The sequence below is a fragment of the Taudactylus pleione genome, unplaced genomic scaffold (assembly GCF_031769625.1).
Source record: "Taudactylus pleione unplaced genomic scaffold, aTauple2 ptg000551l, whole genome shotgun sequence".
NCBI classification, from domain to species: Eukaryota; Metazoa; Chordata; class Amphibia; order Anura; family Myobatrachidae; genus Taudactylus; species Taudactylus pleione.
In genome coordinates, this window is record NW_028284953.1 from 1,758,217 (window position 1) to 1,780,618 (window position 22,402).

The following is a 22,402-nucleotide window of genomic DNA, read 5'->3' on the forward strand; positions in this document are numbered from 1 at the left end:
ACTCTGAAAAAAGGCTCAAAAACAGGAAAGACACTTCAATTACTACAAAACACGTGGGCCAGTGGCGCAATGGATAATGCGTCTGACTACGAATCAGAAGATTGTAGGTTCGACTCCTACCTGGCTCGCTTAAATTGACGTGATCGTATAGTGGTTAGTACTCTGCGTTGTGGCCGCAGCAACCCCGGTTCGAAAACGGGTCACAGCATTTTGATTTTGTTTCACAATCATCCATTTTTTCACAATACTGAATCTTAAGAAAATTTCAGAAAGTAAGCAGATTCTTTGAAGGTGCTTGCACTATTTGTGTTTAATGCTTATTATAAAGCTATCTTAACATGCTTTGAAAAATTTAATTGTGAATTATTGTACTAAAGGACTGGGAATTTGACATAAATTCTGGAATTCAGGAAAGAAGAATGTTTGGGCTCTGTCTGAGTAAGTTCATCACATTTTTTAAAGATCTTTTAGCAGTCACAAGGATTATTTTACCTAAAACGTTTTTGGGAAACAGTCCCTGCAGATAGTGTACAGTCAATTACCAAAATGTGATTCTGTATATACTTCAATAACCATAAAATTCTGAAAACAGGCTCAAAAACAGGAAAGACACTTCAATTACTACAAGACACCCAGGACAGTGGGCAATGGATAACGTGTCTGACTATGGATCTGTAGATTGTAGGTTCGTCTCCTACCTGGCTCGCTTAAATTGCCGTGATCGTATAGTGGTTAGTACTCTGCGTTGTGGCCGCTGCAACCCCGGTTCGAATCCGGGTCACGGCATTTTGATTTTGTTTCTCAATCATCCATTTTTTCACAATACTGAATCTTATGAAAATTTCAGAAAGTAAGCAGATTCTTTGAAGGTGCTTGCACTATTTGTGTTTAATGCTTATTATAAAGCTATCTTAACATGCTTTGAATAATTTAATTGTGAATTATTGTACTAAAGTACTTGGAAATTGACATAAATTCTAGAATTCAGAAAAGAAGAATGTTTGGGCTCTGTCAGAGTAAGTTCATCACATTTTTTAAAGATCATTTAGCAGTCACAAGGATTATTTTACCTAAAACGTTTTTGGGAAACAATCCCTGCAGATAGTGTACAGTCAATTACCAAAATGTGATTCTGTATATACTTCAATAACCATAAAACTCAGAAAATAGGCTCAAAAACAGGAAAGACACTTCAATTACTACAAAACACATGGGCCAGTGGCACAATGGGTAACGCGTTTGACTACGGATCAGAAGATTGTAGGTTCGACTCCTACCTGGCTCGCTTATATTGCCGTGATCGTATGGTGGTTAGTACTCTGCGTTGTGGCTGCAGCAACCCCGGTTCAAATCCGGGTCACGGCATTTTTATTTTGTTTCTCAATCATCCATTTTTTCACAATACTGAATCTTAAGAAAATTTCAGAAAGTAAGCAGATTCTTTGAAGGTGCTTGCACTATTTGTGTTTAATGCTTATTATAAAGCTATCTTAACATGCTTTGAATAATTTAATTGTGAATTATTGTACTAAAGGACTGGGAATTTGACATAAATTCTGGAATTCAGGAAAGAAGAATGTTTGGGCTCTGTCTGAGTAAGTTCATCAAATTTTTTAATGATCTTTTAGCAGTCACAAGGATTATTTTACCTAAAACGTTTTTGGGAAGCAATCCCTGCAGATAGTGTACAGTCAATTTCCAAAATGTGATTCTGTATATACTTCAATAACCATAAAACTTCAAAACAGGCTCAAAAACAGGAAAGACTCTTCAATTGCTACAAGACACCTTGGACAGTGGTCAATGGATAATGCGTCTGACTATAGATCAGAAGATTGTAGGTTCGACTCCTACCTGGCTCGCTTAAATTGCCGTGATTGTATAGTAGTTAGTACTCTGCGTTGTGGCTGCAGCAACCCCATTTCGAAAACGGGTCACAGCATTTTGATTTTGTTTCACAATCATCCATTTTTTCACAATACTGAATCTTAAGAAAATTTCAGAAAGTAAGCAGATTCTTTGAAGGTGCTTGCACTATTTGTGTTTAATGCTTATTATAAAGCTATCTTAACATGCTTTGAATAATTTAATTGTGAATTATTGTACTAAAGGACTGGGAATTTGACATAAATTCTGGAATTCAGGAAAGAAGAATGTTTGGGCTCTGTCTGAGTAAGTTCATCACATTTTTTAAAGATCTTTTAGCAGTCACAAGGATTATTTTACCTAAAACGTTTTTGGGAAGCAATCCCTGCAGATAGTGTAGAGTCAATTTCCAAAATGTGATTCTGTATATACTTCAATAACCATAAAACTCTGAAAAAAAGGCTCAAAAACAGGAAAGACGCTTCAATTACTACAAAACATGTGGGCCAGTGGCACAATGGATAACGCGTCTGACTACGGATCAGAAGATTGTAGGTACGACTCCTACCTGGCTCACTTAAATTACCATGATTGTATAGTAGTTAGTACTCTGCGTTGTGGCTGCAGCAACCCCATTTCGAAAACGGGTCACAGCATTTTGATTTTGTTTCACAATCATCCATTTTTTCACAATACTGAATCTTAAGAAAATTTCAGAAAGTAAGCAGATTCTTTGAAGGTGCTTGCACTATTTGTGTTTAATGCTTATTATAAAGCTATCTTAACATGCTTTGAATAATTTAATTGTGAATTATTGTACTAAAGGACTGGGAATTTGACATAAATTCTGGTATTTAGGAAAGAAGAATGTTTGGGCTCTGTCTGAGTAAGTTCATCACATTTTTTAAAGATCTTTTAGCAGTCACAAGGATTATTTTACCTAAAACGTTTTTGGGAAACAATCCCTGCAGATAGTGTACAGTCAATTTCCAAAATGTGATTCTGTATATACTTCAATAACCATAAAACTTTAAAACAGGCTCAAAAACAGGAAAGACTCTTCAATTGCTACAAGACACCTGGGACAGTGGGCAATGGATAACGCGTCTGACTATAGATCAGAAGATTGTAGGTTCGACTCCTACCTGGCTCTCTTAAATTGCCGTGATTGTATAGTAGTTAGTACTCTGCGTTATGGCTGCAGCAACCCCATTTTGAAAACGGTTCACAGCATTTTGATTTTGTTTCACAATCATCCATTTTTTCACAATACTGAATCTTAAGAAAATTTCAGAAAGTAAGCAGATTCTTTGAAGGTGCTTGCACTATTTGTGTTTAATGCTTATTATAAAGCTATCTTAACATGCTTTGAATAATTTAATTGTGAATTATTGTACTAAAGGACTGGGAATTTGACATAAATTCTGGAATTCAGGAAAGTAGAATGTTTGGGCTCTGTCTGAGTAAGTTCATCACATTTTTTAAAGATCTTTTAGCAGTCAGAAGGATTATTTTACCTAAAACGTTTTTGGGAAGCAATCCCTGCAGATAGTGTACAGTCAATTTCCAAAATGTGATTCTGTATATACTTCAATAACCATAAAACTCTGAAAAAAGGCTCAAAAACATGAAAGACGCTTCAATTACTACAAAACATGTGGGCCAGTGGCACAATGGATAACGCATCTGACTACGGATCAGAAGATTGTAGGTTCGACTCCTACCTGGCTCGCTTAAATTACCATGATTGTATAGTAGTTAGTACTCTGCATTGTGGCTGCAGCAACCCCATTTCGAAAACGGGTCACAGCATTTTGATTTTGTTTCACAATCATCCATTTTTTCACAATACTGAATCTTAAGAAAATTTCAGAAAGTAAGCAGATTCTTTGAAGGTGCTTGCACTATTTGTGTTTAATGCTTATTATAAAGCTATCTTAACATGCTTTGAATAATTTAATTGTGAATTATTGTACTAAAGGACTGGGAATTTGACATAAATTCTGGAATTTAGGAAAGAAGAATGTTTGGGCTCTGTCTGAGTAAGTTCATCACATTTTTTAAAGATCTTTTAGCAGTCACAAGGATTATTTTACCTAAAACGTTTTTGGGAAACAATCCCTGCAGATAGTGTACAGTCAATTACCAAAATGTGATTCTGTATATACTTCAATAACCATAAAACTCTGAAAATAGGCTCAAAAACAGGAAAGACACTTCAATTACTACAAAACACATGGGCCAGTGGCACAATGGGTAACGCGTTTGACTACGGATCAGAAGATTGTAGGTTCGACTCCTACCTGGCTCGCTTATATTGCCGTGATCGTATGGTGGTTAGTACTCTGCGTTGTGGCTGCAGCAACCCCGGTTCAAATCCGGGTCACGGCATTTTTATTTTGTTTCTCAATCATCCATTTTTTCACAATACTGAATCTTAAGAAAATTTCAGAAAGTAAGCAGATTCTTTGAAGGTGCTTGCACTATTTGTGTTTAATGCTTATTATAAAGCTATCTTAACATGCTTTGAATAATTTAATTGTGAATTATTGTACTAAAGGACTGGGAATTTGACATAAATTCTGGAATTCAGGAAAGAAGAATGTTTGGGCTCTGTCTGAGTAAGTTCATCAAATTTTTTAATGATCTTTTAGCAGTCACAAGGATTATTTTACCTAAAACGTTTTTGGGAAGCAATCCCTGCAGATAGTGTACAGTCAATTTCCAAAATGTGATTCTGTATATACTTCAATAACCATAAAACTCTGAAAAAAGGCTCAAAAACAGGAAAGACACTTCAATTACTACAAAACACGTGGGCCAGTGGCGCAATGGATAATGCGTCTGACTACGAATCAGAAGATTGTAGGTTCGACTCCTACCTGGCTCGCTTAAATTGACGTGATCGTATAGTGGTTAGTACTCTGCGTTGTGGCCGCAGCAACCCCGGTTCGAAAACGGGTCACAGCATTTTGATTTTGTTTCACAATCATCCATTTTTTCACAATACTGAATCTTAAGAAAATTTCAGAAAGTAAGCAGATTCTTTGAAGGTGCTTGCACTATTTGTGTTTAATGCTTATTATAAAGCTATCTTAACATGCTTTGAAAAATTTAATTGTGAATTATTGTACTAAAGGACTGGGAATTTGACATAAATTCTGGAATTCAGGAAAGAAGAATGTTTGGGCTCTGTCTGAGTAAGTTCATCACATTTTTTAAAGATCTTTTAGCAGTCACAAGGATTATTTTACCTAAAACGTTTTTGGGAAACAGTCCCTGCAGATAGTGTACAGTCAATTACCAAAATGTGATTCTGTATATACTTCAATAACCATAAAATTCTGAAAACAGGCTCAAAAACAGGAAAGACACTTCAATTACTACAAGACACCCAGGACAGTGGGCAATGGATAACGTGTCTGACTATGGATCTGTAGATTGTAGGTTCGTCTCCTACCTGGCTCGCTTAAATTGCCGTGATCGTATAGTGGTTAGTACTCTGCGTTGTGGCCGCTGCAACCCCGGTTCGAATCCGGGTCACGGCATTTTGATTTTGTTTCTCAATCATCCATTTTTTCACAATACTGAATCTTATGAAAATTTCAGAAAGTAAGCAGATTCTTTGAAGGTGCTTGCACTATTTGTGTTTAATGCTTATTATAAAGCTATCTTAACATGCTTTGAATAATTTAATTGTGAATTATTGTACTAAAGTACTTGGAAATTGACATAAATTCTAGAATTCAGAAAAGAAGAATGTTTGGGCTCTGTCAGAGTAAGTTCATCACATTTTTTAAAGATCATTTAGCAGTCACAAGGATTATTTTACCTAAAACGTTTTTGGGAAACAATCCCTGCAGATAGTGTACAGTCAATTACCAAAATGTGATTCTGTATATACTTCAATAACCATAAAACTCAGAAAATAGGCTCAAAAACAGGAAAGACACTTCAATTACTACAAAACACATGGGCCAGTGGCACAATGGGTAACGCGTTTGACTACGGATCAGAAGATTGTAGGTTCGACTCCTACCTGGCTCGCTTATATTGCCGTGATCGTATGGTGGTTAGTACTCTGCGTTGTGGCTGCAGCAACCCCGGTTCAAATCCGGGTCACGGCATTTTTATTTTGTTTCTCAATCATCCATTTTTTCACAATACTGAATCTTAAGAAAATTTCAGAAAGTAAGCAGATTCTTTGAAGGTGCTTGCACTATTTGTGTTTAATGCTTATTATAAAGCTATCTTAACATGCTTTGAATAATTTAATTGTGAATTATTGTACTAAAGGACTGGGAATTTGACATAAATTCTGGAATTCAGGAAAGAAGAATGTTTGGGCTCTGTCTGAGTAAGTTCATCAAATTTTTTAATGATCTTTTAGCAGTCACAAGGATTATTTTACCTAAAACGTTTTTGGGAAGCAATCCCTGCAGATAGTGTACAGTCAATTTCCAAAATGTGATTCTGTATATACTTCAATAACCATAAAACTCTGAAAAAAGGCTCAAAAACAGGAAAGACACTTCAATTACTACAAAACACGTGGGCCAGTGGCGCAATGGATAATGCGTCTGACTACGAATCAGAAGATTGTAGGTTCGACTCCTACCTGGCTCGCTTAAATTGACGTGATCGTATAGTGGTTAGTACTCTGCGTTGTGGCCGCAGCAACCCCGGTTCGAAAACGGGTCACAGCATTTTGATTTTGTTTCACAATCATCCATTTTTTCACAATACTGAATCTTAAGAAAATTTCAGAAAGTAAGCAGATTCTTTGAAGGTGCTTGCACTATTTGTGTTTAATGCTTATTATAAAGCTATCTTAACATGCTTTGAAAAATTTAATTGTGAATTATTGTACTAAAGGACTGGGAATTTGACATAAATTCTGGAATTCAGGAAAGAAGAATGTTTGGGCTCTGTCTGAGTAAGTTCATCACATTTTTTAAAGATCTTTTAGCAGTCACAAGGATTATTTTACCTAAAACGTTTTTGGGAAACAGTCCCTGCAGATAGTGTACAGTCAATTACCAAAATGTGATTCTGTATATACTTCAATAACCATAAAATTCTGAAAACAGGCTCAAAAACAGGAAAGACACTTCAATTACTACAAGACACCCAGGACAGTGGGCAATGGATAACGTGTCTGACTATGGATCTGTAGATTGTAGGTTCGTCTCCTACCTGGCTCGCTTAAATTGCCGTGATCGTATAGTGGTTAGTACTCTGCGTTGTGGCCGCTGCAACCCCGGTTCGAATCCGGGTCACGGCATTTTGATTTTGTTTCTCAATCATCCATTTTTTCACAATACTGAATCTTATGAAAATTTCAGAAAGTAAGCAGATTCTTTGAAGGTGCTTGCACTATTTGTGTTTAATGCTTATTATAAAGCTATCTTAACATGCTTTGAATAATTTAATTGTGAATTATTGTACTAAAGTACTTGGAAATTGACATAAATTCTAGAATTCAGAAAAGAAGAATGTTTGGGCTCTGTCAGAGTAAGTTCATCACATTTTTTAAAGATCATTTAGCAGTCACAAGGATTATTTTACCTAAAACGTTTTTGGGAAACAATCCCTGCAGATAGTGTACAGTCAATTTCCAAAATGTGATTCTGTATATACTTCAATAACCCTATAATTCTGAAAACAGGCTCAAAAACAGGAAAGACACTTCAATTACTACAAGACACACGGGACAGTGGGCAATGGATAACGTGTCTGACTATGGATCTGTAGATTGTAGGTTCTATTCCTAACTGGCTCACTTAAATTGCCGTGATCATATAGTGGTTAGTACTCTGCGTTGTGGCCGCAGCAACCCCGGTTCGAATCCGGGTCACGGCATTTTGATTTTGTTTCTCAATCATCCATTTTTTCACAATACTGAATCTTAAGAAAATTTCAGAAAGTAAGCAGATTCTTTGAAGGTGCTTGCACTATTTGTGTTTAATGCTTATTATAAAGCTATCTTAACATGCTTTGAATAATTTAATTGTGAATAATTTTACTAAAGGACTAGGAATTTGACATAAATTCTATTATTCAGGAAAGAAGAATGTTTGGGCTCTGTCTGAGTAAGTTCATTACATTTTTGAAAGATCTTTCAGCAGTCACAAGGATTATTGTACCTAAAACATTTTTGGGAAACAATCCCTGCAGATAGTGTACAGTCAATTTCCAAAATGTGATTCTGTATATACTTCAATAACCATAAAACTTTAAAACAGGCTCAAAAACAGGAAAGACTCTTCAATTGCTACAAGACACCTGGGACAGTGGGCAATGGATAACACGTCTGACTATAGATCAGAAGATTGTAGGTTCGACTCCTACCTAGCTCACTTAAATTGTCATGATCGTATAGAGGTTAGTACTCTGCGTTGTGGCCGCAGCAACCCCTGTTCGAATCCGGGTCACGGCATTTTGATTTTGTTTCTCAATCATCCTTTTTTTCACAATACTGAATCTTAAGAAAATTTCAGAAAGTAAGCACATTCTTTGAAGGTGCTTGCACTATTTGAGTTTAATGCTTATTATAAAGCTATCTTAACATGCTTTGAATAATTTAATTATGAATTATTTTACTAAAGGACTGGGAATTTGACATAAATTCTAGATTTCAGGAAAGAAGAATGTTTGGGCTCTGTCTGAGTAAGTTCATTACATTTTTTAAAGATCTTTTAGCAGTCACAAGGATTATTGTACCTAAAACGTTTTTGGGAAACAATCCCTGCAGATAGTGTACAGTCAATTTCCAAAATGTGATTCTGTATATACTTCAAAACCAATAAAACTTTAAAACAGGCTCAAAAACAGGAAAGACTCTTCAATTGCTACAAGACACCTGGGACAGTGGGCAATAGATAACACGTCTGACTATAGATCAGAAGATTGTAGGTTCGACTCCTACCTGGCTCGCTTAAATTGCCGTGATTGTATAGTAGTTAGTACTCTGTGTTGTGGCTGCAGCAATCCCATTTCGAAAACGGATCACAGCATTTTGATTTTGTTACACAATCATCCATTTTTTCACAATACTGAATCTTAAGAAAATTTCAGAAAGTAAGCAGATTCTTTGAAGGTGCTTGCACTATTTGTGTTTAATGCTTATTATAAAGCTATCTTAACATGCTTTGAATAATTTAATTGTGAATTATTGTACTAAAGGTCTGGGAATTTGACATAAATTCTGGAATTCAGGAAAGAAGAATGTTTGGGCTCTGTCTGAGTAAGTTCATCACATTTTTTATGATCTTTTAGCAGTCACAAGGATTATTTTACCTAAAACGTTTTTGGGAAGCAATCCCTGCAGATAGTGTACAGTCAATTTCCAAAATGTGATTCTGTATATACTTCAATAACCATAAAACTCTGAAAAAAGGCTCAAAAACAGGAAAGACACTTCAATTACTACAAAACACGTGGGCCAGTGGTGCAATGGATAATGCGTCTGACTACGGATCAGAAGATTGTAGGTTCGACTCCTACCTGGCTCGCTTAAATTGCCGTGATTGTATAGTAGTTAGTACTCTGCGTTGTGCCTGCAGCAACCCTATTTCGAAAATGGGTCACAGCATTTTGATTTTGTTTCACAATCATCCATTTTTTCACAATACTGAATCTTAAGAAAATTTCAGAAAGTAAGCAGATTCTTTGAAGGTGCTTGCACTATTTGTGTTTAATGCTTATTATAAAGCTATCTTAACATGCTTTGAATAATTTAATTGTGAATTATTGTACTAAAGGACTGGGAATTTGACATAAATTCTGGAATTCAGGAAAGAAGAATGTTTGGGCTCTGTCTGAGTAAGTTCATCACATTTTTTAAAGATCTTTTAGCAGTCACAATTATTATTTTACCTAAAACGTTTTTGGGAAACAATCCCTGCAGATAGTCTACAGTCAATTTCCAAAATGTGATTCTGTATATACTTCAATAACCATAAAACTCAGAAAATAGGCTCAAAAACAGGAAAGACACTTCAATTACTACAAAACACATGGGCCAGTGGCGCAATGGATAACGCGTCTGACTACGGATCAGAAGATTGTAGGTTCGACTCCTACCTGGCTTGCTTATATTTCCATGATCGTATGGTGGTTAGTACTCTGCGTTGTGGCCGCAGCAACCCCGGTTCGAATCCGGGTCACGGCATTTTTATTTTGTTTCTCAATCATCCATTTTTTCACAATACTGAATCTTAAGAAAATTTCAGAAAGTAAGCAGATTCTTTGAAGGTGCTTGCACTATTTGTGTTTAATGCTTATTATAAAGCTATCTTAACATGCTTTGAATAATTAAATTGTGAATTATTGTACTAAAGTACTGGGAATTTGACATAAATTCTAGAATTCAGGAAAGAAGAATGTTTGGGCTTCCTTCTGAGTAAGTTCATCACATTTTTGAAATATCTTTTAGCAGTCACAATTATTATTTTACCTAAAACGTTTTTGGGAAACAATCCCTGCAGATAGTCTACAGTCAATTTCCAAAATGTGATTCTGTATATACTTCAATAACCATAAAACTCTGAAAATAGGCTCAAAAACAGGAAAGACACTTCAATTACTACAAAACACGTGTGCCAGTGGCGCAATGGATAACGCGTCTGACTACAGATCAGAAGATTGTAGGTTCGACTCCTACCTGGCTCGCTTAAATTGCCGTGATCGTATAGTGGTTAGTACTCTGCGTTGTTGCCGCAGCAACCCCATTTCGATAACGGGTCACAGCATTTTGATTTTGTTTCACAATCATCCATTTTTTCACAATACTGAATCTTAAGAAAATTTCAGAAAGTAAGCAGATTCTTTGAAGGTGCTTGCACTATTTGTGTTTAATGCTTATTATAAAGCTATCTTAACATGCTTTGAATAATTTAATTGTGAATTATTGTACTAAAGTACTGGGAATTTGACATAAATTCTAGAATTCAGGAAAGAAGAATGTTTGGGCTCTGTCAGAGTAAGTTCATCACATTTTTTAAAGATCTTTTAGCAGTCACAAGGATTATTTTACCTAAAACGTTTTTGGGAAACAATCCCTGCAGATAGTGTACAGTCAATTTACAAAATGTGATTCTGTATATACTTCAATAACCATAAAACTTCAAAACAGGCTCAAAAACAGGAAAGACTCTTCAATTGCTACAAGACACCTTGGACAGTGGTCAATGGATAATGCGTCTGACTATAGATCAGAAGATTGTAGGTTCGACTCCTACCTGGCTCGCTTAAATTGCCGTGATTGTATAGTAGTTAGTACTCTGCGTTGTGGCTGCAGCAACCCCATTTCGAAAACGGGTCACAGCATTTTGATTTTGTTTCACAATCATCCATTTTTTCACAATACTGAATCTTAAGAAAATTTCAGAAAGTAAGCAGATTCTTTGAAGGTGCTTGCACTATTTGTGTTTAATGCTTATTATAAAGCTATCTTAACATGCTTTGAATAATTTAATTGTGAATTATTGTACTAAAGGACTGGGAATTTGACATAAATTCTGGAATTCAGGAAAGAAGAATGTTTGGGCTCTGTCTGAGTAAGTTCATCACATTTTTTAAAGATCTTTTAGCAGTCACAAGGATTATTTTACCTAAAACGTTTTTGGGAAGCAATCCCTGCAGATAGTGTACAGTCAATTTCCAAAATGTGATTCTGTATATACTTCAATAACCATAAAACTCTGAAAAAAGGCTCAAAAACAGGAAAGACGCTTCAATTACTACAAAACATGTGGGCCAGTGGCACAATGGATAACGCGTCTGACTACGGATCAGAAGATTGTAGGTTCGACTCTTACCTGGCTTGCTTAAATTACCATGATTGTATAGTAGTTAGTACTCTGCGTTGTGGCCGCAGCAACCCCATTTCGAAAACGGGTCACAGCATTTTGATTTTGTTTCACAATCATCCATTTTTTCACAATACTGAATCTTAAGAAAATTTCAGAAAGTAAGCAGATTCTTTGAAGGTGCTTGCACTATTTGTGTTTAATGCTTATTATAAAGCTATCTTAACATGCTTTGAATAATTTAATTGTGAATTATTGTACTAAAGGACTGGGAATTTGACATAAATTCTGGAATTTAGGAAAGAAGAATGTTTGGGCTCTGTCTGAGTAAGTTCATCACATTTTTTAAAGATCTTTTAGCAGTCACAAGGATTATTTTACCTAAAACGTTTTTGGGAAACAATCCCTGCAGATAGTGTACAGTCAATTTCCAAAATGTGATTCTGTATATACTTCAATAACCATAAAACTCCAAAACTGGCTCAAAAACAGGAAAGACACTTCAATTACTACAGGGCACCTGGGCCAGTAGCGCAATGGATAACGTGTCTGACTACGGATCATAAGTTTATAGGTTCGACTCCTACCTGGCTCGCTTAAATTGACGTGATCGTATAGTAGTTAGTACTCTGCGTTGTGGCCGCAGCAACCCCGGTTCGAAATCGGGTCACAGCATTTTGATTTTGTTTCACAATCATCCATTTTTTCACAATACTGAATCTTAAGAAAATTTCAGAAAGTAAGCAGATTCTTTGAAGGTGCTTGCACTATTTGTGTTTAATGCTTATTATAAAGCTATCTTAACATGCTTTGAATAATTTAATTGTGAATTATTGTACTAAAGGACTGGGAATTTGACATAAATTCTGGAATTCAGGAAAGAAGAATGTTTGGGCTCTGTCTGAGTTAGTTCATCCTCATTTTTTAAAGATCTTTTAGCAGTCACAAGGATTATTTTACCTAAAACGTTTTTGGGAAACAATCCCTGCAGATAGTGTACAGTCAATTACCAAAATGTGATTCTGTATATACTTCAATAACCATAAAATTCTGAAAACAGGCTCAAAAACAGGAAAGACACTTCAATTACTACAAGACCCCCGACACAGTGGGCAATGGATAACGTGTCTGACTATAGATCTGTAGATTGTAGGTTCAACTCCTACCTGGCTCGCTTAAATTGCCGTGATCGTATAGTGGTTAGTACTCTGCGTTGTGGCCGCAGCAACCCCGGTTCGAATCTGGGTCACGGCATTTTGATTTTGTTTCTCAATCATCCATTTTTTCACAATACTGAATCTTAAGAAAATTTCAGAAAGTAAGCAGATTCTTTGAAGGTGCTTGCACTATTTGTGTTTAATGCTTATTATAAAGCTATCTTAACATGCTTTGAATAATTTAATTGTGAATTATTGTACTAAAGTACTTGGAATTTGACATAAATTCTAGAATTCAGAAAAGAAGAATGTTTGGGCTCTGTCAGAGTAAGTTCATCACATTTTTTAAATCTCTTATAGCAGTCACAATGATTATTTTACCTAAAACGTTTTTGGGAAACAATCCCTGCAGATAGTGTACAGTCAATTTCCAAAATGTGATTCTGTATATACTTCAATAACCATAAAATTCTGAAAACAGGCTCAAAAACAGGAAAGACACTTCAATTACTACAAGACACCCGGGACAGTGGGCAATGGCTAACGTGTCTGACTATGGATCTGTAGATTGTAGGTTCTACTCCTACCTGGCTCACTAAAATTGCCGTCATCGTACAGTGGTTAGTACTCTGCATTGTGGCCGCAGCAACCCCGGTTTGAATCCGGGTCACGGCATTTTGATTTTGTTTCTCAATCATCCATTTTTTCACAATACTGAATCTTAAGAAAATTTCAGAAAGTAAGCAGATTCTTTGAAGGTGCTTGCACTATTTGTGTTTAATGCTTATTATAAAGCTATCTTAACATGCTTTGAATAATTTAATTGTGAATTATTGTACTAAAGTACTGGGAATTTGACATAAATTCTAGAATTCAGGAAAGAAGAATGTTTGGGCTCTGTCTGAGTAAGTTCATTACATTTTTTAAAGATCTTTTAGCAGTCACAAGGATTATTGTACCTAAAACATTTTTGGGAAACAATCCCTGCAGATAGTGTACAGTCAATTTCCAAAATGTGATTCTGTATATACTTCAATAACCATAAAACTCCAAAACTGGCTCAAAAACAGGAAAGACACTTCAATTACTACAGCGCACCTGGGCCAGTGGCGCAATGGATAACGTGTCTGACTACGGATCATAAGTTTGTAGGTTTGATTCCTACCTGGCTCGCTTAAATTGACGTGATCGTATAGTGGTTAGTACTCTGCGTTGTGGCCGCAGCAACCCCGGTTCGAAAACGGGTCACAGCATTTTGATTTTGTTTCACAATCATCCATTTTTTCACAATACTGAATCTTAAGAAAATTTCAGAAAGTAAGCAGATTCTTTGAAGGTGCTTGCACTATTTGTGTTTAATGCTTATTATAAAACTATCTTAACATGCTTTGAATAATTTAATTGTGAATTATTGTACTAAAGGACTGGGAATTTGACATAAATTCTGGAATTCAGGAAAGAAGAATGTTTGGGCTCTGTCTGAGTTAGTTCATCCTCATTTTTTAAAGATCTTTTAGCAGTCACAAGGATTATTTTACCTAAAACGTTTTTGGGAAACAATCCCTGCAGATAGTGTACAGTCAATTACCAAAATGTGATTCTGTATATACTTCAATAACTATAAAATTCTGAAAACAGGCTCAAAAACAGGAAAGACACTTCAATTACTACAAGACCCCCGGCACAGTGGGCAATGGATAACGTGTCTGACTATGGATCTGTAGATTGTAGGTTCGACTCCTACCTGGCTCGCTTAAATTGCCGTGATCGTATAGTGGTTAGTACTCTGCGTTGTGGCCGCAGCAACCCCGGTTCGAATCTGGGTCACAGCATTTTGATTTTGTTTCTCAATCATCCATTTTTTCACAATACTGAATCTTAAGAAAATTTCAGAAAGTAAGCAGATTCTTTGAAGGTGCTTGCACTATTTGTGTTTAATGCTTATTATAAAGCTATCTTAACATGCTTTGAATAATTTAATTGTGAATTATTGTACTAAAGTACTGGGAATTTGACATAAATTCTAGAATTCAGGAAAGAAGAATGTTTGGGCTCTGTCAGAGTAAGTTCATCTCATTTTTTAAAGATCTTTTAGCAGTCACAAGGATTATTGTACCTAAAACATTTTTGGGAAACAATCCCTGCAGATAGTGTACAGTCAATTTCCAAAATGTGATTCTGTATATACTTCAATAACCATAAAACTTTAAAACAGGCTCAAAAACAGGAAAGACTCTTCAATTGCTACAAGACACCTGGGACAGTGGGCAATGGATAACGCGTCTGACTATAGATCAGAAGATTGTAGGTTCGACTCCTACTTGGCTCGCTTAATTTGCCGTGATTGTATAGTAGTTAGTACTCTGCGTTGTGGCTGCAGCAACCCCATTTTGAAAACGGTTCACAGCATTTTGATTTTGTTTCACAATCATCCATTTTTTCACAATACTGAATCTTAAGAAAATTTCAGAAAGTAAGCAGATTCTTTGAAGGTGCTTGCACTATTTGTGTTTAATGCTTATTATAAAGCTATCTTAACATGCTTTGAATAATTTAATTGTGAATTATTGTACTAAAGGACTGGGAATTTGACATAAATTCTGGAATTCAGGAAAGAAGAATGTTTGGGCTCTGTCTGAGTAAGTTCATCACATTTTTTAATGATCTTTTAGCAGTCACAAGGATTATTTTACCTAAAACGTTTTTGGGAAGCAATCCCTGCAGATAGTGTACAGTCAATTTCCAAAATGTGATTCTGTATATACTTCAATAACCATAAAACTCTGAAAAAAGGCTCAAAAACAGGAAAGACACTTCAATTACTACAAAACACGTGGGCCAGTGGTGCAATGGATAATGCGTCTGACTACGGATCAGAAGATTGTAGGTTCGACTCCTACCTGGCTCGCTTAAATTGCCGTGATTGTATAGTAGTTAGTACTCTGCGTTGTGCCTGCAGCAACCCCATTTCGAAAATGGGTCACAGCATTTTGATTTTGTTTCACAATCATCCATTTTTTCACAATACTGAATCTTAAGAAAATTTCAGAAAGTAAGCAGATTCTTTGAAGGTGCTTGCACTATTTGTGTTTAATGCTTATTATAAAGCTATCTTAACATGCTTTGAATAATTTAATTGTGAATTATTGTACTAAAGGACTGGGAATTTGACATAAATTCTGGAATTCAGGAAAGAAGAATGTTTGGGCTCTGTCTGAGTAAGTTCATCACATTTTTTAAAGATCTTTTAGCAGTCACAAGGATTATTTTACCTAAAACGTTTTTGGGAAACAATCCCTGCAGATAGTGTACAGTCAATTACCAAAATGTGATTCTGTATATACTTCAATAACCATAAAATTCTGAAAACAGGCTCAAAAACAGGAAAGACACTTCAATTGCTACAAGACACCCGGGACAGTGGGCAATGGATAACGTGTCTGACTATGGATCTGTAGATTGTAGGTTCGACTCCTACCTGGCTCGCTTAAATTGCCGTGATCGTATAGTGGTTAGTACTCTGCGTTGTGGCCGCAGCAACCCCGTTTCGAATCCGGGTCACGGCATTTTGATTTTGTTTTCACAATCATCCATTTTTTCACAATACTGAATCTTAAGAAAATTTCAGAAAGTAAGCAGATTCGTTGAAGGTGCTTGCACTATTTGTGTTTAATGCTTATTATATAGCTATCTTAACATGCTTTGAATAATTTAATTGTGAATTATTGTACTAAAGTACTGGGAATTTGACATAAATTCTAGAATTCAGGAAAGAAGAAAGTTTGGGCTTCCTTCTGAGTAAGTTCATCACATTTTTGAAATATCTTTTAGCAGTCACAATTATTATTTTACCTAAAACGTTTTTGGGAAACAATCCCTGCAGATAGTCTACAGTCAATTTCCAAAATGTGATTCTGTATATACTTCAATAACCATAAAACTCAGAAAATAGGCTCAAAAACAGGAAAGACACTTCAATTACTACAAAACACATGGGCCAGTGGCGCAATGGATAACGCGTCTGACTACGGATCAGAAGATTGTAGGTTCAACTCCTACCTGGCTTGCTTATATTGCCATGATCGTATGGTGGTTAGTACTCTGCTTTGTGGCCGCAGCAACCCCGGTTCGAATCCGGGTCACGGCATTTTTATTTTGTTTCTCAATCATCCATTTTTTCACAATACTGAATCTTAAGAAAATTTCAGAAAGTAAGCAGATTCTTTGAAGGTGCTTGCACTATTTGTGTTTAATGCTTATTATAAAGCTATCTTAACATGCTTTGAATAATTAAATTGTGAATTATTGTACTAAAGTACTGGGAATTTGACATAAATTCTAGAATTCAGGAAAGAAGAATGTTTGGGCTTCCTTCTGAGTAAGTTCATCACATTTTTGAAATATCTTTTAGCAGTCACAATTATTATTTTACCTAAAACGTTTTTGGGAAACAATCCCTGCAGATAGTCTACAGTCAATTTCCAAAATGTGATTCTGTATATACTTCAATAACCATAAAACTCTGAAAATAGGCTCAAAAACAGGAAAGACACTTCAATTACTACAAAACACGTGTGCCAGTGGCGCAATGGATAACGCGTCTGACTACAGATCAGAAGATTGTAGGTTCGACTCCTACCTGGCTCGCATATATTGCCTTGATCGCATAGTGGTAAGTACTCTGCGCTGTGGCCGCAGCAACCCCGGTTCAGAAACAGGTCATGACATTTTGATTTTGTTTCTCAATCATCCATTTTTTCACAATACTGAATCTTAAGAAAATTTCAGAAAGTAAGCAGATTCTTTGAAGGTGCTTGCACTATTTGTGTTTAATGCTTATTATAAAGCTATCTTAACATGCTTTGAATAATTTCATTGTGAATTATTTTACTAAAGGATTGGGAATTTGACATAAATTCTGGAATTCAGGAAAGAAGAATGTTTGTGCTCTGTCTGAGTAAGTTCATTACATTTTTGAAAGATCTTTTAGCAGTCACAAGGATTATTGTACCTAAAACGTTTTTGGGAATCAATCCCTGCAGATAGTGTACAGTCAATTTCCAAAATGTGATTCTGTATATTCTTCAATAACCATAAAACTTTAAAACAGGCTCAAAAACAGGAAAGAAACTTCAATTACTACAGGGCACCTGAGCCAGTGGCGCAATGGATAATGTGTCTGACTATGGATCATAAGTTTGTAGGTTCGACTCCTACCTGGCTCGCTTAAATTGCTGTGATCGTATAGTGGTTAGTACTCTGCGTTGTTGCCGCAGCAACCCCATTTCGAAAACGGGTCACAGCATTTTGATTTTGTTTCACAATCATCCATTTTTTCACAATACTGAATCTTAAGAAAATTTCAGAAAGTAAGCAGATTCTTTGAAGGTGCTTGCACTATTTGTGTTTAATGCTTATTATAAAGCTATCTTAACATGCTTTGAATAATTTAATTGTGAATTATTGTACTAAAGTACTGGGAAATTGACATAAATTCTAGAATTCAGGAAAGAATAATGTTTGGGCTCTGTCAGAGTAAGTTCATCACATTTTTTAAAGATCTTTTAGCAGTCACAAGGATTATTTTACCTAAAACGTTTTTGGGAAACAATCCCTGCAGATAGTGTACAGTCAATTTACAAAATGTGATTCTGTATATACTTCAATAACCATAAAACTTCAAAACAGGCTCAAAAACAGGAAAGACTCTTCAATTGCTACAAGACACCTTGGACAGTGGTCAATGGATAATTCGTCTGACTATAGATCAGAAGATTGTAGGTTCGACTCCTACCTGGCTCGCTTAAATTGCCGTGATTGTATAGTAGTTAGTACTCTGCGTTGTGGCTGCAGCAACCCCATTTCGAAAACGGGTCACAGCATTTTGATTTTGTTTCACAATCATCCATTTTTTCACAATACTGAATCTTAAGAAAATTTCAGAAAGTAAGCAGATTCTTTGAAGGTGCTTGCACTATTTGTGTTTAATGCTTATTATAAAGCTATCTTAACATGCTTTGAATAATTTAATTGTGAATTATTGTACTAAAGGACTGGGAATTTGACATAAATTCTGGAATTCAGGAAAGAAGAATGTTTGGGCTCTGTCTGAGTAAGTTCATCACATTTTTTAAAGATCTTTTAGCAGTCACAAGGATTATTTTACCTAAAACGTTTTTGGGAAGCAATCCCTGCAGATAGTGTACAGTCAATTTCCAAAATGTGATTCTGTATATACTTCAATAACCATAAAACTCTGAAAAAAGGCTCAAAAACAGGAAAGACGCTTCAATTTCTACAAAACATGTGGGCCAGTGGCACAATGGATAACGCGTCTGACTACGGATCAGAAGATTGTAGGGTCGACTCCTACCTGGCTCGCTTAAATTACCATGATTGTATAGTAGTTAGTACTCTGCGTTGTGGCCGCAGCAACCCCATTTCGAAAACGGGTCACAGCATTTTGATTTTGTTTCACAATCATCCATTTTTTCACAATACTGAATCTTAAGAAAATTTCAGAAAGTAAGCAGATTCTTTGAAGGTGCTTGCACTATTTGTGTTTAATGCTTATTATAAAGCTATCTTAACATGCTTTGAATAATTTAATTGTGAATTATTGTACTAAAGGACTGGGAATTTGACATAAATTCTGGAATTTAGGAAAGAAGAATGTTTGGGCTCTGTCTGAGTAAGTTCATCACATTTTTTAAAGATCTTTTAGCAGTCACAAGGATTATTTTACCTAAAACGTTTTTGGGAAACAATCCCTGCAGATAGTGTACAGTCAATTTCCAAAATGTGATTCTGTATATACTTCAATAACCATAAAACTCCAAAACTGGCTCAAAAACAGGAAAGACACTTCAATTACTACAGGGCACCTGGGCCAGTAGCGCAATGGATAACGTGTCTGACTACGGATCATAAGTTTATAGGTTCGACTCCTACCTGGCTCGCTTAAATTGACGTGATCGTATAGTAGTTCGTACTCTGCGTTGTGGCCGCAGCAACCCCGGTTCGAAAACGGGTCACAGCATTTTGATTTTGTTTCACAATCATCCATTTTTTCACAATACTGAATCTTAAGAAAATTTCAGAAAGTAAGCAGATTCTTTGAAGGTGCTTGCACTATTTGTGTTTAATGCTTATTATAAAGCTATCTTAACATGCTTTGAATAATTTAATTGTGAATTATTGTACTAAAGGACTGGGAATTTGACATAAATTCTGGAATTCAGGAAAGAAGAATGTTTGGGCTCTGTCTGAGTTAGTTCATCCTCATTTTTTAAAGATCTTTTAGCAGTCACAAGGATTATTTTACCTAAAACGTTTTTGGGAAACAATCCCTGCAGATAGTGTACAGTCAATTTCCAAAATGTGATTCTGTATATACTTCAATAACCATAAAACTCCAAAACTGGCTCAAAAACAGGAAAGACACTTCAATTACTACAGGGCACCTGGGCCAGTAGCGCAATGGATAACGTGTCTGACTACGGATCATAAGTTTATAGGTTCGACTCCTACCTGGCTCGCTTAAATTGACGTGATCGTATAGTAGTTAGTACTCTGCGTTGTGGCCGCAGCAACCCCGGTTCGAAAACGGGTCACAGCATTTTGATTTTGTTTCACAATCATCCATTTTTTCACAATACTGAATCTTAAGAAAATTTCAGAAAGTAAGCAGATTCTTTGAAGGTGCTTGCACTATTTGTGTTTAATGCTTATTATAAAGCTATCTTAACATGCTTTGAATAATTTAATTGTGAATTATTGTACTAAAGGACTGGGAATTTGACATAAATTCTGGAATTCAGGAAAGAAGAATGTTTGGGCTCTGTCTGAGTTAGTTCATCCTCATTTTTTAAAGATCTTTTAGCAGTCACAAGGATTATTTTACCTAAAACGTTTTTGGGAAACAATCCCTGCAGATAGTGTACAGTCAATTACCAAAATGTGATTCTGTATATACTTCAATAACCATAAAATTCTGAAAACAGGCTCAAAAACAGGAAAGACACTTCAATTACTACAAGACCCCCGACACAGTGGGCAATGGATAACGTGTCTGACTATGGATCTGTAGATTGTAGGTTCAACTCCTACCTGGCTCGCTTAAATTGCCGTGATCGTATAGTGGTTAGTACTCTGCGTTGTGGCCGCAGCAACCCCGGTTCGAATCTGGGTCACGGCATTTTGATTTTGTTTCTCAATCATCCATTTTTTCACAATACTGAATCTTAAGAAAATTTCAGAAAGTAAGCAGATTCTTTGAAGGTGCTTGCACTATTTGTGTTTAATGCTTATTATAAAGCTATCTTAACATGCTTTGAATAATTTAATTGTGAATTATTGTACTAAAGTACTTGGAATTTGACATAAATTCTAGAATTCAGAAAAGAAGAATGTTTGGGCTCTGTCAGAGTAAGTTCATCACATTTTTTAAATCTCTTATAGCAGTCACAAGGATTATTTTACCTAAAACGTTTTTGGGAAACAATCCCTGCAGATAGTGTACAGTCAATTTCCAAAATGTGATTCTGTATATACTTCAATAACCATAAAATTCTGAAAACAGGCTCAAAAACAGGAAAGACACTTCAATTACTACAAGACACCCGGGACAGTGGGCAATGGCTAACGTGTCTGACTATGGATCTGTAGATTGTAGGTTCTACTCCTACCTGGCTCACTAAAATTGCCGTCATCGTACAGTGGTTAGTACTCTGCATTGTGGCCGCAGCAACCCCGGTTTGAATCCGGGTCACGGCATTTTGATTTTGTTTCTCAATCATCCATTTTTTCACAATACTGAATCTTATGAAAATTTCAGAAAGTAAGCAGATTCTTTGAAGGTGCTTGCACTATTTGTGTTTAATGCTTATTATAAAGCTATCTTAACATGCTTTGAATAATTTAATTGTGAATTATTGTACTAAAGTACTGGGAATTTGACATAAATTCTAGAATTCAGGAAAGAAGAATGTTTGGGCTCTGTCTGAATAAGTTCATTACATTTTTTAAAGATCTTTTAGCAGTCACAAGGATTATTGTACCTAAAACATTTTTGGGAAACAATCCCTGCAGATAGTGTACAGTCAATTTCCAAAATGTGATTCTGAATATACTTCAATAACCATAAAACTTTAAAACAAGCTCAAAAACAGGAAAGACTCTTCAATTGCTACAAGACACCTGGGACAGTGGGCAATGGATAACGCGTCTGACTATAGATCAGAAGATTGTAGGTTCGACTCCTACCTGGCTCGCTTAAATTGCCGTGATTGTATAGTAGTTAGTACTCTGCGTTGTGGCTGCAGCAACCCCATTTTGAAAACGGTTCACAGCATTTTGATTTTGTTTCACAATCATCCATTTTTTCACAATACTGAATCTTAAGAAAATTTCAGAAAGTAAGCAGATTCTTTGAAGGTGCTTGCACTATTTGTGTTTAATGCTTATTATAAAGCTATCTTAACATGCTTTGAAGAATTTAATTGTGAATTATTGTACTAAAGGACTGGGAATTTGACATAAATTCTGGAATTCAGGAAAGTAGAATGT

The 22,402-nt window shown here is 35.8% G+C and overlaps 11 non-coding genes across 11 annotated transcripts; all 11 read left to right on the forward strand.

Moving 5' to 3' along the window:
• Nucleotides 1-55: 55 nt before the first annotated feature.
• TRNAR-ACG (transfer RNA arginine (anticodon ACG)) lies at nt 56-128 on the forward strand. Its single transcript has one exon. It is a non-coding gene; the product is annotated as a tRNA-Arg (tRNA).
• Nucleotides 129-1,212: 1,084 nt separating this feature from the next.
• On the forward strand, nt 1,213-1,285 carry TRNAR-ACG (transfer RNA arginine (anticodon ACG)). Its single transcript has one exon. It is a non-coding gene; the product is annotated as a tRNA-Arg (tRNA).
• Nucleotides 1,286-3,525: 2,240 nt separating this feature from the next.
• On the forward strand, nt 3,526-3,598 carry TRNAR-ACG (transfer RNA arginine (anticodon ACG)). The gene has a single exon. It is a non-coding gene; the product is annotated as a tRNA-Arg (tRNA).
• A 506-nt stretch (nt 3,599-4,104) lies between these two features.
• On the forward strand, nt 4,105-4,177 carry TRNAR-ACG (transfer RNA arginine (anticodon ACG)). The gene has a single exon. It is a non-coding gene; the product is annotated as a tRNA-Arg (tRNA).
• A 506-nt stretch (nt 4,178-4,683) lies between these two features.
• Nucleotides 4,684-4,756, forward strand: TRNAR-ACG (transfer RNA arginine (anticodon ACG)). The gene has a single exon. It is a non-coding gene; the product is annotated as a tRNA-Arg (tRNA).
• A 1,084-nt stretch (nt 4,757-5,840) lies between these two features.
• Nucleotides 5,841-5,913, forward strand: TRNAR-ACG (transfer RNA arginine (anticodon ACG)). Its single transcript has one exon. It is a non-coding gene; the product is annotated as a tRNA-Arg (tRNA).
• A 506-nt stretch (nt 5,914-6,419) lies between these two features.
• On the forward strand, nt 6,420-6,492 carry TRNAR-ACG (transfer RNA arginine (anticodon ACG)). The gene has a single exon. It is a non-coding gene; the product is annotated as a tRNA-Arg (tRNA).
• Nucleotides 6,493-9,886: 3,394 nt separating this feature from the next.
• On the forward strand, nt 9,887-9,959 carry TRNAR-ACG (transfer RNA arginine (anticodon ACG)). Its single transcript has one exon. It is a non-coding gene; the product is annotated as a tRNA-Arg (tRNA).
• A 507-nt stretch (nt 9,960-10,466) lies between these two features.
• On the forward strand, nt 10,467-10,539 carry TRNAC-ACA (transfer RNA cysteine (anticodon ACA)). Its single transcript has one exon. It is a non-coding gene; the product is annotated as a tRNA-Cys (tRNA).
• Nucleotides 10,540-16,829: 6,290 nt separating this feature from the next.
• Nucleotides 16,830-16,902, forward strand: TRNAR-ACG (transfer RNA arginine (anticodon ACG)). Its single transcript has one exon. It is a non-coding gene; the product is annotated as a tRNA-Arg (tRNA).
• A 507-nt stretch (nt 16,903-17,409) lies between these two features.
• TRNAC-ACA (transfer RNA cysteine (anticodon ACA)) lies at nt 17,410-17,482 on the forward strand. Its single transcript has one exon. It is a non-coding gene; the product is annotated as a tRNA-Cys (tRNA).
• The last annotated feature ends 4,920 nt before the right edge of the window (nt 17,483-22,402 follow it).